Genomic DNA, 15,946 nt, shown 5'->3' on the forward strand with positions numbered 1-15,946 from the left:
AAAACACTATAAACCCAAGGTAATAGTAGAAGTGAATAGACTCTTCTGGTGACAGATAAAAAAGAAGAACGATAGATATAAAAGTCAGGACTATATCCAAAATTAGAACTGGATGAAGCATATTGACGAATCTTTTGGAAGTATGATTTGAGGAAGAAGGTATAGAAGTAGTGAAGATAATGAAACGAAAGAAGCTAATTTATAGCGAAATTCTAGACACAGCAATCGAGGCAATTCACCGCATTTAATCAAAGAAAATCACAAATTCCTTAATTACCGGAGAATCAAATCTTATAGATTACGAAAATTTCCTTTAAATTCCTTAAATTCCAGAAATCAATCGTGACTACATCAAAAGTTAAGGCGAACATTTAATTTCCTCATTTCACTCTTTTGTGATAGCTTCGTTTATACTCTTCCTATAATCGAATCGTTTTATCCATATTACCAATGTTGATAAAACTCTATTTTCAACTCACATTCATCATTCTTGTTGTAAAGAATGACAATCTCTATCAAATTTCACGACTATGATTTTCATGAACTCCTCTCTATTTTGTCTACCCTAGCGTGGTGGCATAAAAGCTCAAGGTTTAAATGAGCTCAATATTATTCAGAACACATTTCATGTATCCAATTTACTGAAATGACTTGTAAAACATCATCATTTTGAATGATTTCCGCATTAATAATAAAATGCACTTCGTAGAAGAACTTGTAGAAATTATGGTTTGTATGATTTTAATTCTTGAAACAGAACAATATTCTATCCGTTGGAATTCACGCAAGGCCCCGAGCATACCTGGGAACGTGAAAACCAAATAAAACGTAAATATCCTCGTCTATGTACGAACAACGCCGATTGATGGCAACAACTAAATTTCGGGACGAAATTTCTTTTAACGGGTAGGTACTATAACAACCCTCATATTTTCATACTTGAATTAACTAATTTGCCTATAGGGTTGTTATCCATACGTAATATATAATTAAATTCGACGTTGATCAAATATTTATTTTTAGTCGACACTTTTTGTTAACTAAAGTTTACACTAATTATATAAAATAACTTTAGTTAATATTAATATTAATGTGTATTATATTTAAAACTATATGTAACATAATTATTAATTAAATGATAAGTTATTTTAATCATTATATATATATATATATATATATATATATATATATATATATATATATATATATATATATATATATATATATATATATATATATATATATATATATATATTTAGCTTATAAAAAAAGATTTTTTTTATAAATTAAATAATGAGCTCATGAAATTTGACTAATATTTTTTTTTTCAAAAACAATCTTATCAAAAACATTTTCCACATTTTTTTCATTTTTGTCAAATATGGCATTCTTGAAATTTTTATTTTATTATTTTTTTTCTTTTTCACCTACCATTTTTAACTATAAATACCACATACATTTCTCATTTCAAACTTGCACATTAATCTCTCATTTCTCTCTTTGAAGAATTACTACTAGTAAGTATTCTTTTCTTACTTTTTATTTTTTTTACTTTTTACTTTTTTTTTACTATTTTTTTTTACTTTTTACTTCAGTTATTATTTTTACCAAAACATATAAATAATGTTATAAATTATATGCAATTAAAAATAAAATAAATAACATGTATATACTATTACTATTACTAGCACCTATAACCTACTACTTATATTGTAACATAAAAACTGGAATATGTATTAGAGATGTATAGATCTTCGAACATTCTTGACGAATGGTTTCTATGAGATTCTAGGCAGAGGGTTTGGACTTCCGATTTAAAGGGTCCTATGGCTCAAGCCCCTAGATCTAAATTAGCCATTCGAAGGGGAAGGGGTGATTGGAAGCTTATCTAATATGGCAAGTATCCTAAAATGGAAAACACTGATAAAAGTAGAAACTCTATAGTCATAGAAACTTAGTAAAATAAGAAACTTTCTAAAAATGGAAACTTTATAAAAATAGTAACTTACTAGGAATAGAAACTTAGTAAAACGAACTATACTTAAACACATACTTAAACTTAAACATGGGTAAAACACTTAACTACTCTTAAATGTCAATAGGTTGACTTTCCTGCTCACTCGTTCAACTCTTTATTCCGAGGAATAACTCTCTCTACTTACTAAGGTGAACTTCATAGCCCAACTTTTTACTATTTCATTACTGTTTACAACTTGGGGTGAGACACATGCTTGCTTTATAACTGTTTTACGCTTAGACACAAGTACTAAATTGTTAACTATGCTGTCATGCTTTGATTCATGCTAAATCCCTACCGTAATATCGTTAATTGCTACGTTTAAATGCAAACTTAATTATTGTGAATAGGCCTATTGAGAGTAACGTCTCTAACCATTCGACCGTTGGTCTTTGGTTACATAATAATGATTCCACGACACTGACAGTACAAGGTGTCATAGGGTAAACTTGTTTAGTAGCGATATTACAAACTGCAGTAACACTTTTAGATTGATATATTTGGTATCAATCAAACTTAAACTAAATCTTGTGGTCTAATGCATATTATATAAACCTATGAACTTCACTTAACCTTTTTGGTTGACACTTTAAGCATGTTTTGTCTCAGGTGACGAATAAGATGATTGTTATGACTGCTACTTGATGAATTGAATGCTGCATGGAGTCTTCATTTCATTACATCTACTTTGCATTTTAAAACTATTACTATTTCAGTTTAGATTTAATGTAAACATTCTTAATGCTTCCGCTGTTTTATTAATAAAGGTTTATTTCAAAACGTCTCATATAGAGTCGTTCTCGTTTATACAACTGTAATTTGATATAATTAGTCACAAATACCCCAGGCCCTATTTGGGGGTGTGACAGATTGGTATCAGAGCAGGTTGTTGTAGAGAACCAGGATTGCATTTTAAGTGTGCCATATACAATTAGGTACCTTAGCAATGTAGGACTACAACTTCCTTTGGCTATAGTACCTTTAATTGTTGCCTTTAACTGTTAAATGCTACACTATACTTTAGAAACTTTACTTATCTTAGAATGCCGAGCCAATATAAGAACTCTGCTCATTCTCCGAAGTACTATCCAATTCCGCCACCACATTTAAATGCGACACCATTCTCGACATTCCTTTGTCATTTATCATGGTTTTGTGTATTACATATGTATTACATGAAATATTATCCATGAATTTTGAAACTCCTATAATAATTACTATTCATACTCAAACATAACTCCCTGTTATATCACGTACCTATATGCCTTATACCTTTATGCATCGGTTTGCGAACCGAAAAATGTCATTGAGTTACCACAGTATACGAATTGAAAGTCTTTAATCGAAAGATTATTAGATTACATACTTATCATTTTATAATCTCGACACGTCATACTGCCATTATTGGAGTATAGCCAAATCATATCTTATCATATCTATCCCAATAGACATTGTCTAATACTTTTCCTAAATTTCCTCCGTAAATTACAGAAATCTTTTAATATATATACATATTTAATGAGACGAATATATCATTCAGTACGTATTGATTATTGAAAATTAAATGACGCCACCAGAAAAGATCACTTTCCCTTACCTTTCATTGATCAAATGTTGGAAAGATTAGCCGGAAATAGTTACTATTGTTTTCTTGATGGTTTTTCCGGATATTTTCAAATTCCAATAGCACCCGAGGACCAAGAAAAAACCACGTTCACATGCCCTTATGGTACTTTTGCTTACAAACGCATGCCATTTGGACTTTGCAACGCCCCTGCAACCTTTCAAAGGTGTATGATGGCGATTTTTCACGACATGATAGAAGAATGCATGGAAGTTTTCATGGATGACTTTTCAGTCTTCGGTGATACTTTTGAATCATGTTTAGTTAATCTTGAACGAATGCTTATTAGATGTGAACAATCAAATCTAGTTCTTAATTAGGAAAAATGTCATTTCATGGTTAAAGAAGGCATCGTTCTTGGACATAAAATTTCGAAGGAAGGAATTGAAGTGGATAGAGCTAAAGTAGATGTAATTGCTAAACTTCCACATCTCACCAATGTTAGAGGAGTTAGGAGTTTTCTAGGGCATGCCGGTTTTTACCGACGTTTCATAAAAGATTTTTCTAAAATTGCCACTCCTATGTATAAACTCCTAGAAAAGGATGCTCCATTCATCTTTTCAGATGAATGCATCAAATCTTTTAATATTCTTAAAGAGAAACTCACTAATGAGCCGATCATGATAACACCGAATTGGAATTTACCGTTTGAACTTATGTGCGATGCAAATGATTTTGCAATGGGAGCCGTTTTAGGACAAAGGATTGAAAACGATTTCAACCTATATATTATGCTAGTAAGACGTTACAAGGAGCACAAACAAATTACACAACTACTGAAAAAGAACTCCTTGCTATTGTCTTTGCTTTTGACAAATTTCGTTCATATCTCGTTCTAGCTAAAACGGTGGTCTATACCGACCATTCTGCTCTTAGATACCTATTTTCGAAACAAGATGCTAAACCACGATTAATCCGTTGGATCTTACTCTTACAAGAGTTTGATATTGAAATCCAAGATAAAAAGGGAGCAGAAAATCTCGCCGCTGATCATCTTTCTCGTCTTGAAAATCCCGAATTAGAAGTTCTAAATGAATCGGCCATACAAGACAACTTTCATGATGAATATCTATTGAAGATAGATTATAATAAAATTCCATGGTTTGCAGACTATGCAAACTACTTAGTATGTGGATTCCTTGAAAAAGGATTGTCGTACCAAAAATGAAAGAAATTCTTTAATGATATAAAACACTATTTCTGGGAAGATCCACATTTGTTTAAAAGTTGTCCAGATGGAATAACACGCCGATGTGTATTCGAAGATGAAGCTAGTAAAATCTTAAACCATTGTCACACAGGACCAACAGGAGGGCATTATGGGCCTCAACTAACAGCAAGAAAAGTTTACGATGCTGGATTCTATTGGCCTACAATTTACAAAGACGCACACCTTCTTTGCAAATCCTGTGATGCTTGTCAAAGGGCCGGAAAAATAAGTCAACGTGATGAAATGCCACAAAATGTCATTCAAGTATGTGAAGTATTTGACATTTGGGGTATTGACTTTATGGGTCCATTTCTAAAATCTCATAATAATCTCTACATTCTCGTAGCCATTGATTATGTATCTAAATGGGCGGAAGCACAAGCTCTCCCAACTAACGATGCACGAGTTGTAGTCAACTTTTTAAAACGCCTTTTTGCTAGGTTTAGAACACCGAAAGCTTTAATAAGTGATCGGGGAACTCATTTCTGTAATAATCAACTTGAGAAAGTTCTTAAAAGATATGGAGTAACTCACAAAATCTTCACTGCTTATCATCCACAGACAAGTGGACAAGTTGAAAATACCAACCGAGCATTAAAACGTATTCTAGAGAAAACCGTAGGATCAAATCCGAAGGAATGGTCCATTAAATTGGAGGATGCACTCTGGGCTTTTAGAACAGCCTACAAAACTCCAATTGGAACCACACCTTTTAAACTCGCTAACGGAAAAGCATGTCATCTTCCAGTAGAAATTGAACACAAAGCATTTTGGGCTTTGAAGACATGTAATCTTGATTTACATGAAGCCGGACGTATACGATTAAGTCAACTAAACGAATTAGAAGAATTAAGACAAGAAGCATACGAAAATTCGCTAATCTATAAGGAAAGAACGAAGAAATGGCATGATAAAAGAATCAGAAGTTCAAAAGAATTTAAGGAAGGAGACAAAGTTCTTCTTTTCAATTCAAGATTCAAGCTATTTCCTGGAAAATTGAAATCAAGATGGTCTGGACCATTCATAGTCAAAAGAGTTTTCCCATACGGAACAGTAGAATTGATAAATTCAAATGAGATTGAATTTAAGGTTAATGGTCACAGAGTTAAACATTACATAGATAGTCCAATGGAAGTTGACAACGAGTTTAATCACAATTTCGACACCACAGCTAACTAAGTGTGGTAAGAATCAAGTTTTTAAAGGATAATATGTATTTCCGTTAGAGTTAGATTTTCTGTTTTCGTGTAGTTCTCGAAAATGGAACCCGAATGGTCTTTCCCTAGCAGACCCTAAAGAACTAGTCTTCTCCCCCCATTCTGAATTTTTATTTTTTTTAGGTTTTACGAGATGAAGACTTCCTGTGAATTAAACCATGGTCTAATGCTACACGCTTTGATCACTGAACATAATAATGACACACTTCCAAGTGAAATAGTATCATTAATCAGAGGTAAATTGGACGGAGTAAGAAAAGAATCCAGATGCGAAAATAATAAGTTATAATTTGGTAAAGGAAAATCAAAATCCACAGCGAAAAGAAGAGCACGACACCTTGAAAGATGTCACAAATGCGGAAAATGGTCGCACGAAGGAAAATGCTCGACGAATCAGACATATCCCAATACCGAATTTGTTACTCTATGCAGAGACGGACCGTTCATATGTTTAGAAGAAAAAACATTAAATGCTCGAGGTTACGCCTATGTAGCCATGGAAAATCAATTAGTCCGACTATCTTATGAGTGGGCTATAGCATATCACTAAGAAATATATTTTACAGGTAAGTTTGTACAGTTTTCACTTTTATTTTTATTTTTATTTTTAACCTTTTGATAATAAACGATAATTTGTTCGCTATAAAGTATTAAATTGGTATTTGATAAAATTAGGTCTTGCGACCGAAATTATTGATATCATACAAAAATTTATTACATCACTGCGAAATTTACCGTTTATTCTTAAGGTATAAATATCTTTAATCAATCAACCCAAAATATTTCAAAAATTCGTCATGAGTTAAACTAGGTTATGGAACCGAAATTACTTTACCAAAAAGAGGGGCGTATATTTTTGATGATATTTGATTGATTAAAGTGGGATAAAAGACCAAAAAGATTTTTAATTTTATTTTTACCATGTTTTTAAAATTAATATTTAAAAATTAAATTAATATTGTGAACTTTTTAAAATAAATATATTTAAGTTTGTAAATATTTGAAAAATTAATATTTTTAATATAAGTTTGTATGTATAAAAATATATATAATTTAAATTTGGTGTGAATTTTTAAATTTTAATAATATGAATTTTTAATTTTATGCATTTTAAATTTAAGTTTGGTGTGAATTTAAAAACAAAAATTTACTTTATTTCGCTAAGTTAAAAATATGATTTTTAAAATTCGTCATGAGTTGAAGACTAGGTCATTGAACCGAAATTGCTCTGCCCAAGGGAGAGACGAGAACTTTTATTATCATTATTTTTTAATCTTATTGAATTAAAGTATGCCAAAAACATTTAAAAAAAAACCCAAAAATCTTTACTTTTAAAACCGCGCTTTGAATTGAGAAATTTTAAAATTTTGTCGAGGGACGGACTAGGACATCGATCCGAAACGCCCTCATCCTAAAAAGAAACAAATTTTTAAAATTTTTATTAATTTTATGTTTTATAAAGTGTAAGGTTTTACCTAATAAAAAAAAAGGTGAAAACACTGTACCCGGCACCCCATGCGATCGCATGGGGTTTACACTTCAACCTCATGCGATCGCATGAGGCTGAAAAACAGGCCAGATAAAAAAGAACCAGCGAGTCTGCTTCTACACCACAACACACACAACCCCGACATCCGACCACCCTTTAACCGGTATGACTATAACCAAGCCTATCAGAACACCTATAACTAACAATGGAACCCACCTGACGAGATGAACCGGAACCCCTATCTAGACTAATTTAGTTCCATTGGTTATTTTTATGATTTTTATGTTTTTATCTTTTTACTTTTTCATGTATAAACTTATGTTATTGGATATTTTTATGTAATTTTTATCATTTTTATTATTATTGTGTTCTAATATTTCACATTTAGGATTTGAAAATGGGATTTTAAGTCCCATTTCAAATTGCCATGCATGTTTATATTTGTATGTATGTATATTGTCGATTGTACAAAACAGGGTAAAACAGTGCATTTTCAAAGACTGGCATTAAGTTTAGCAAAAGCTAGTTTTGACGACAAAACGAAAAACAAACATGATGAAACAACAAGACGGAATGAACAAATGATGAGCACCATTTATCATTCAGCAAACAAACGCCAATATGTTTGGAAACTTTGGTAAAATTTAATATTTTTTCTACGCTAATCACACTCAATAATTTAAATTGTTAATGAATCAGACCCCCAGAAAGGATAATCTCCTTAAAAGATCAAAAATCAGCTTTTAAGCCCTGATATTACTCAATCCTAGAGATTGACCTTAAAGATTGAGAATTACAAACTCATGGAATTCGATGATATCTAAACTCGAGCTTGAACGAGAAAATATTTTGATCAAAATTACAAACCGATTTGTTTTCTGAAAACCCATTTTCAGTGGTTTCATTACCATTGAACGTAAAATCCTAGGAATTCACCTAGAATTCATTAGGTCACCTGAACCAAATCGGGTGTCAACCGTAAGAACGGTGGTTACATAGCATGGTCAAAGACAGGACCTTGTGCCAGACCAGAAAATTATAAGGGTGAGCTTTACTATTGCTCCTACAAAGGATAATAATTGCGTCCGACACGTTATAGACCATAATTAAAAGCATGTCAGGGGACATTGCCTTAACAGTTGCTTGTTCAACGCTTTCCTTTACAACCGGACGGTAGTTTACCGAAAGGTAATATTTGGAGCAAGTATACTGGACGTGTTGCTTTCCCAATACAAGGTTAGCAAGTGGGTGACACAAAACCACAAGTTTTGAGCTAAAATTTTCAAATCTGAAACCCACCAAACCCACAAAAATATTTTGCAAACATCGGTGAAGGGTTATTCAGGAAAACTTATCTAGGGTAAAAGCTAGATTTAATTTTCAAAAGATCAAATATTTTCATAAAGATCCAATTTCCTTAAAGGATCTAAATTTTCATAGTCATGTGGGACTGTAAACCACATCGTTACTACCATTGTTCATACCGCCGTATAGAAATCACTGATGTATAAAGTGTGAAGAATAAAGAAGTGATTCTATTATATTTCAAGACTATATTGCTTGAGGACAAGCAATGCTCAAGTGTGGGAATATTTGATAATGCTAAAAATGAACATATATTTCATAGCATTATCCCTCAAGAAAGACAAGCTTTTAGTTGCAATTGTTCTATTTACAAGTGATATTCGTTTAAATAATAAAAGGTGAAGACAAAAGACAGATTCGATGAATTGAAGACGCAAACGACCAAAAAGCTCAAAAGTACAAAATACAATCAAAGTGGTTCCAATTATTGATGAGAAACGTCTCAAAATTACAAGAGTACAAGACGCGAAACGCAAAGTACAAGATATTAAATTATACGCAAGGACGTTCGAAAATCCGGAACCGGGACCAGAGTCAACTCTCAACGCTCGACGCAACGGACTAAAAATTACAAGTCAACTATGCACATGAATATAATATAATATATAATTAATTCTTAAAATTAATATATATATATTATATTATATTATAAAACCGTCGACAAGCTAGGAGCCAAGCTTGTGTGAGCTGGAATCCACAGCTCTGCACTCGCGGAGCTTATAAAGGCAAAAACCTCCGCACTCGCGGAGGTCAAATAGTATTACGTGGGCCTATAAAAGGCCGAGCATTCGGCCGAAATTTACACATCTTTTTCTCTTCACTCATACGTAAACTTATATATATATATTTATATTTTAATTTTAATTTTAATTTTAATTTTAATCCTAATAATAAGGGTATGTTAGCGAATATTGTAAGGGTGTAAGTCGAAATTCTGTCCGTGTAACGCTACGCTATTTTTAATCATTGTAAGTTATGTTCAACCATTTTAATTTAATGTCTCGTAGCTAAGTTATTATTATGCTTATTTAATACCGAAGTAATCATGATATTGGGCTAAATATTTAAATTTGGGTAATTGGGCTTTGTACCATAATTGGGGTTTAGACAAAAGAACGACACTTGTGGAAATTAGACTATGGGCTATTAATGGGCTTTATACTTGTTTAACTAAATGATAGTTTGTTAATTTTAATATAAAGATTTACAATTGGACGTCCCTATAAATAACCATATACACTCAATCGGACACGATGGACAGGATATTTATATGTACGAATAATCGTTCATTTAACCGGACACGAGAATGGATTAATAGTCTATGGAATTATTAAAACAGGGGTGAAATTATGTACAAGGACACTTGGCATAATTGATAACAAAGTATTAAAACCTTGGATTACACGCAGTCGATATCCTGGTGTAATTATTAAACAAAGTATTAAGACCTTGTTACAGTTTAAGTCCCCAATTAGTTGGAATATTTGACTTCGGGTATAAGGATAATTTGACGAGGACACTCGCACTTTATATTTATGACTGATGGACTGTTATGGACAAAAACCAGACGGACATATTAAATAATCCAGGACAAAGGACAATTAACCCATGGGAATAAACTAAAATCAACACGTCAAACATCATGATTACGGAAGTTTAAATAAGCATAATGTAGTGACCCGAACTTTTCCATGTTTATATATATATTAAATGAAATTGTTATTTACATGATTAAGTGTTTCCAACATGTTAAGCAATCAAACTTGTTAAGACTTGATTAATTGTAATAGGATTCATATAGACAATTGACCACCCAAGTTGACCGGTGATTCACGAACGTTAAAACTTGTAAAAACTATACGATGACATATATATGGTTATATATATAGTTAACATGATTTTATTATAAGTATGTATCTCATTAGGTATTTTAACAATAAGTTATATACATAAAAATGAGACTATTAATTTAAGAAACTCGAAAATGATATATATAACGATTATCGTTATAACAACGTCTTACTAGGTACATATGAATCATATTAAGATATTGATACACTTGGTTAATTATGTTAAATGATAATTAAATATATTATTAAGTGTATTAACAATGAAATACATATGTAAAAATAAGACTACTAACTTAATGATTTCGAAACGAGACATATATGTAACGATTATCGTTGTAACGGCATTTAACTGTATATATATCATAGTAAGATATATTATATATCATAATATCATGATAATATAACAATTTAACATCTCATTTGTTATAATAAACAATGGGTTAACAACATTCAACAAGATCGTTAACCTAAAGGTTTCAAAACAACATTTACATGTAACGACTAACGATGACTTAACGACTCAGTTAAAATGTATATACATGTAGTGTTTTAATATGTATTCATACACTTTTGAAAGACTTCAAGACACTTATCAAAATACTTCTACTTAACAAAAATGCTTACAATTACATCCTCGTTCAGTTTCATCAACAATTCTACTCGTATGCACCCGTATTCGTACTCGTACAATACACAGCTTTTAGATGTATGTACTATTGGTATATACACTCCAATGATCAACTCTTAGCAGCCCATGTGAGTCACCTAACACATGTGGGAACCATCATTTGGCAACTAGCATGAAATATCTCATAAAATTACAAAAATATGAGTAATCATTCATGACTTATTTACATGAAAACAAAATTACATATCCTTTATATCTAATCCATACACCAACGACCAAAAACACCTACAAACACTTTCATTCTTCAATTTTCTTCATCTAATTTATCTCTCTCAAGTTCTATCTTCAAGTTCTAAGTGTTCTTCATAAATTCCAAAAGTTCTAGTTTCATAAAATCAAGAATACTTCCAAGATTGCAAGTTTACTTCCAAGTTTTCTAAATCCATTCCAAGTAATCATCCAAGATCAAGAAACCTTTGTTACTTACAGTAGGTTATCTTTCTAATACAAGGTAATAATCATATTCAAACTTTAATTCAATTTCTATAACTATAACAATCTTATTTCGAGTGGAAATCTTACTTGAAATTGTTTTCGTGTCATGATTCTGCTTCAAGAACTTTCAAGCCATCCAAGGATCCTTTAAAGCTAGATCTATTTTTTCTCATTTCCAGTAGGTTTATCCAAGGAACTTGAGGTATTAATGATGTTCATAACATCATTCGATTCATACATATAAAGCTATCTTATTCGAAGGTTTAAACTTGTAATCACTAGAACATAGTTTAGTTAATTCTAAACTTGTTCGCAAATAAAAGTTAATCCTTCTAACTTGACTTTTAAAATCAACTAAACACATGTTCTATATCTATATGATATGCTAGCTTAATGATTTAAAACCTGGAAACACAAAAAACACCGTAAAACTGGATTTACGCCGTCGTAGTAACACCGCGGGCTGTTTTGGGTTAGTTAATTAAAAACTATGATAAACTTTGATTTAAAAGTTGTTATTCTAGGAAAATTATTTTTATTATGAACATGAAACTATATCCAAAAATTATGGCTAAACTCAAAGTGGAAGTATGTTTTCTAAAATGGTCATCTAGACGTCGTTCTTTCGACTGAAATGACTACCATTACAAAAACGACTTGTAACTTATTTTTATGACTATAAACCTATACCTTTTATGTTTAGATTCATAAAATAGAGTTCAATATGAAACCATAGCAATTTGATTCACTCAAAACGGATTTAAAATGAAGAAGTTATGGGTAAAACAAGATTGGATAATTTTTCTCATTTTAGCTACGTGAAAATTGGTAACAAATCTATTCCAACCATAACTTAATCAACTTGTATTGTAGATTATGTAATCTTGAGATACCATAGACACGTATACAATGTTTCGACCTATCATGTCGACACATCTATATATATTTTGGAACAACCATAGACACTCTATATGTGAATGTTTGAGTTAGCTATACAGGGTTGAGGTTGATTTCAAAATATATATAGTTTGAGTTGTGATCAATACTGAGATACGTATACACTGGGTCGTGGATTGATTCAAGATAATATTTATCGATTTATTTTTGTACATCTAACTGTGGACAACTAGTTGTAGGTTACTAACGAGGACAGCTGACTTAATAAACTTAAAACATCAAAATATATTAAAAGTGTTGTAAATATATTTTGAACATACTTTGATATATATATGTATATATTGTTATAGGTTCGTGAATCAACCAGTGGCCAAGTCTTACTTCTCGACGAAGTAAATATCTGTGAAAGTGAGTTATAGTCCCACTTTTAAAATCTAATATTTTTGGGATGAGAATACATGCAGGTTTTATAAATGATTTACAAAATAGACACAAGTACGTGAAACTACATTCTATGGTTGAATTATCAAAATCGAATATGCCCCTTTTTATTAAGTCTGGTAATCTAAGAATTAGGGAACAGACACCCTAATTGACGCGAATCCTAAAGATAGATCTATTGGGCCTAACAAACCTCATCCAAAGTACCGGATGCTTTAGTACTTCAAAATTTATATCATATCCGAAGGGTGTCCTGGAATGATGGGGATATTCTTAAAAAATGCATCTTGTTATTGTCGGTAACCAGGTGTTCACCATATGAATGATTTTTATCTCTATGTATGGGATGTGTATTGAAATATGAAATCTTGTGGTCTATTGTTACGATTTGATATATATAGGTTAAACCTATAACTCACCAACATTTTTGTTGACGTTTAAAGCATGTTTATTCTCAGGTGAATACTAAGAGCTTCCACTGTTGCATACTAAAATAAGGACAAGATTTGGAGTCCATGTTTGTATGATATTGTGTAAAAACTGCATTCAAGAAACTGATTTCGATGTAACATATTTGTATTGTAAACCATTATGTAATGGCCGTGTGTAAACAGGATATTTTAGATTATCATTATTTGATAATCTACGTAAAGCTTTTTAAACCTTTATTTATGAAATAAAGGTTATGGTTTGTTTTAAAAATGAATGCAGTCTTTGAAAAACGTCTCATATAGAGGTCAAAACCTCGCAACGAAATCAATTAATATGGAACGTTTTTAATCAATAAGAACGGGACATTTCACATAATTCCTTTATTTTCATATTTAATTACAATTCTAATTATCGCACTTTTTTTTTATTGTAATTTTATTTCATCGCACTTTTATTTATTGCAATTTCATTATCGTTATTTACTTTACGCTTTAAATTAAGTCTTTTATTTATTTAATATTTTACATTAGGTTTTAACTGCGACTAAAGTTTTAAAATCGACAAACCGGTCATTAAACGGTAAAAACCCCCCTTTATAATAATAATATTACTTATATATATTTGTATTTTTATAAATTAAAACTAATATAGCGTTAAGCTTTGTTTAAAAGATTCCCTGTGGAACGGACCGGACTTACTAAAAACTACACTACTGTACGATTAGGTACACTGCCTATAAGTGTTGTAGCAAGGTTTAGGTATATCCATTCTATAAATAAATAAATATCTTGTGTAAAATTGTATCGTATTTAATAGTATTTCCTAGTAAAAATATAAGCTATTTCCTAGTACGCCTCGCACACATCATTAACCCAATGTTTATAATATCAAGTGAGATTTTAAATTATTATATTATCATGATAATATGATGTATGAATATCTCTTAATATGATATATATATAGATTAAATGTCGTTACAACGATAATCGTTACATGTATGTCTCGTTTCAAAATCATTAAGTTAGTAGTCTTGCTTTTACATATGTAGTTCATTGTTAATATACTTAATGATATGTTTACTTATCATAATATCATGTTAACTATATATATATATATATATATATATATATATATATATATATATATATATATATATCCATATATATGTCATCATATAGTTTTTACAAGTTTTAACGTTCGTGAATCACCGGTCAACTTGGGTGGTCAATTGTCTATATGAAACCTATTTCAATTAATCAAGTCTTAACAAGTTTGATTGCTTAACATGTTGGAAACACTTAATCATGTAAATAACAATTTCATTTAATATATATATAAACATGGAAAAGTTCGGGTCACTACAGTACCTACCCGTTAAATAAATTTCGTCCCGAAATTTTAAGCAGTTGGAGGTGTTGACGTATCTTCTGGAAATAAATGCGGGTATTTCTTCTTCATCTGATCTTCTCGTTCCCAGGTGAACTCGGGTCCTCTACGAACATTCCATTGAACTTTAACAATTGGTATCTTGTTTTGCTTAAGTCTTTTAACCTCACGATCCATTATTTAGACGGGTTCTTCGATAAATTGAAGTTTTTCGTTGATTTGGATTTCATCTAACGGAATAGTGAGATCTTCTTTAGCAAAACATTTCTTCAAATTCGAGACGTGGAAAGTGTTATGTACAGCCGCGAGTTGTTGAGGTAACTCAAGTCGGTAAGCTACTGGTCCGACACGATCAATAATCTTGAATGGTCCAATATACCTTGGATTTAATTTCCATCGTTTACCAAATCGAACAACGCCTTTCCAAGGTGCAACTTTAAGCATGACCATCTCTCCAATTTCAAATTCTATATCTTTTCTTTTAATGTCAGCGTAGCTCTTTTGTCGACTTTGGGCGGTTTTCAACCGTTGTTGAATTTGAATGATCTTCTCGGTAGTTTCTTGTATTATCTTCGGACCCGTAATCTGTCTATCCCCCACTTCACTCCAATAAATCGGAGACCTGCACTTTCTACCATAAAGTGCTTCAAAGGGATCCATCTCAATGCTTGAATGGTAGCTGTTGTTGTAGGAAAATTCTGCTAACGGTAGATGTCGATCCCAACTGTTTCTGAAATCAATAACACATGATCGTAGCATGTCCTCAAGCGTTTGTATCATCCTTTCGCTCTGCCCATCAATTTGTTGATGATAGGCAGTACTCATGTCTAGACGAGTTCCTAATGCTTACTGTAATGTCTGCCAGAATCTTGAAATAAATCTGCCATCCCTATCA

This window comes from Rutidosis leptorrhynchoides, chromosome 2 (assembly GCF_046630445.1).
Source record: "Rutidosis leptorrhynchoides isolate AG116_Rl617_1_P2 chromosome 2, CSIRO_AGI_Rlap_v1, whole genome shotgun sequence".
Taxonomy (NCBI): domain Eukaryota; kingdom Viridiplantae; phylum Streptophyta; class Magnoliopsida; order Asterales; family Asteraceae; genus Rutidosis; species Rutidosis leptorrhynchoides.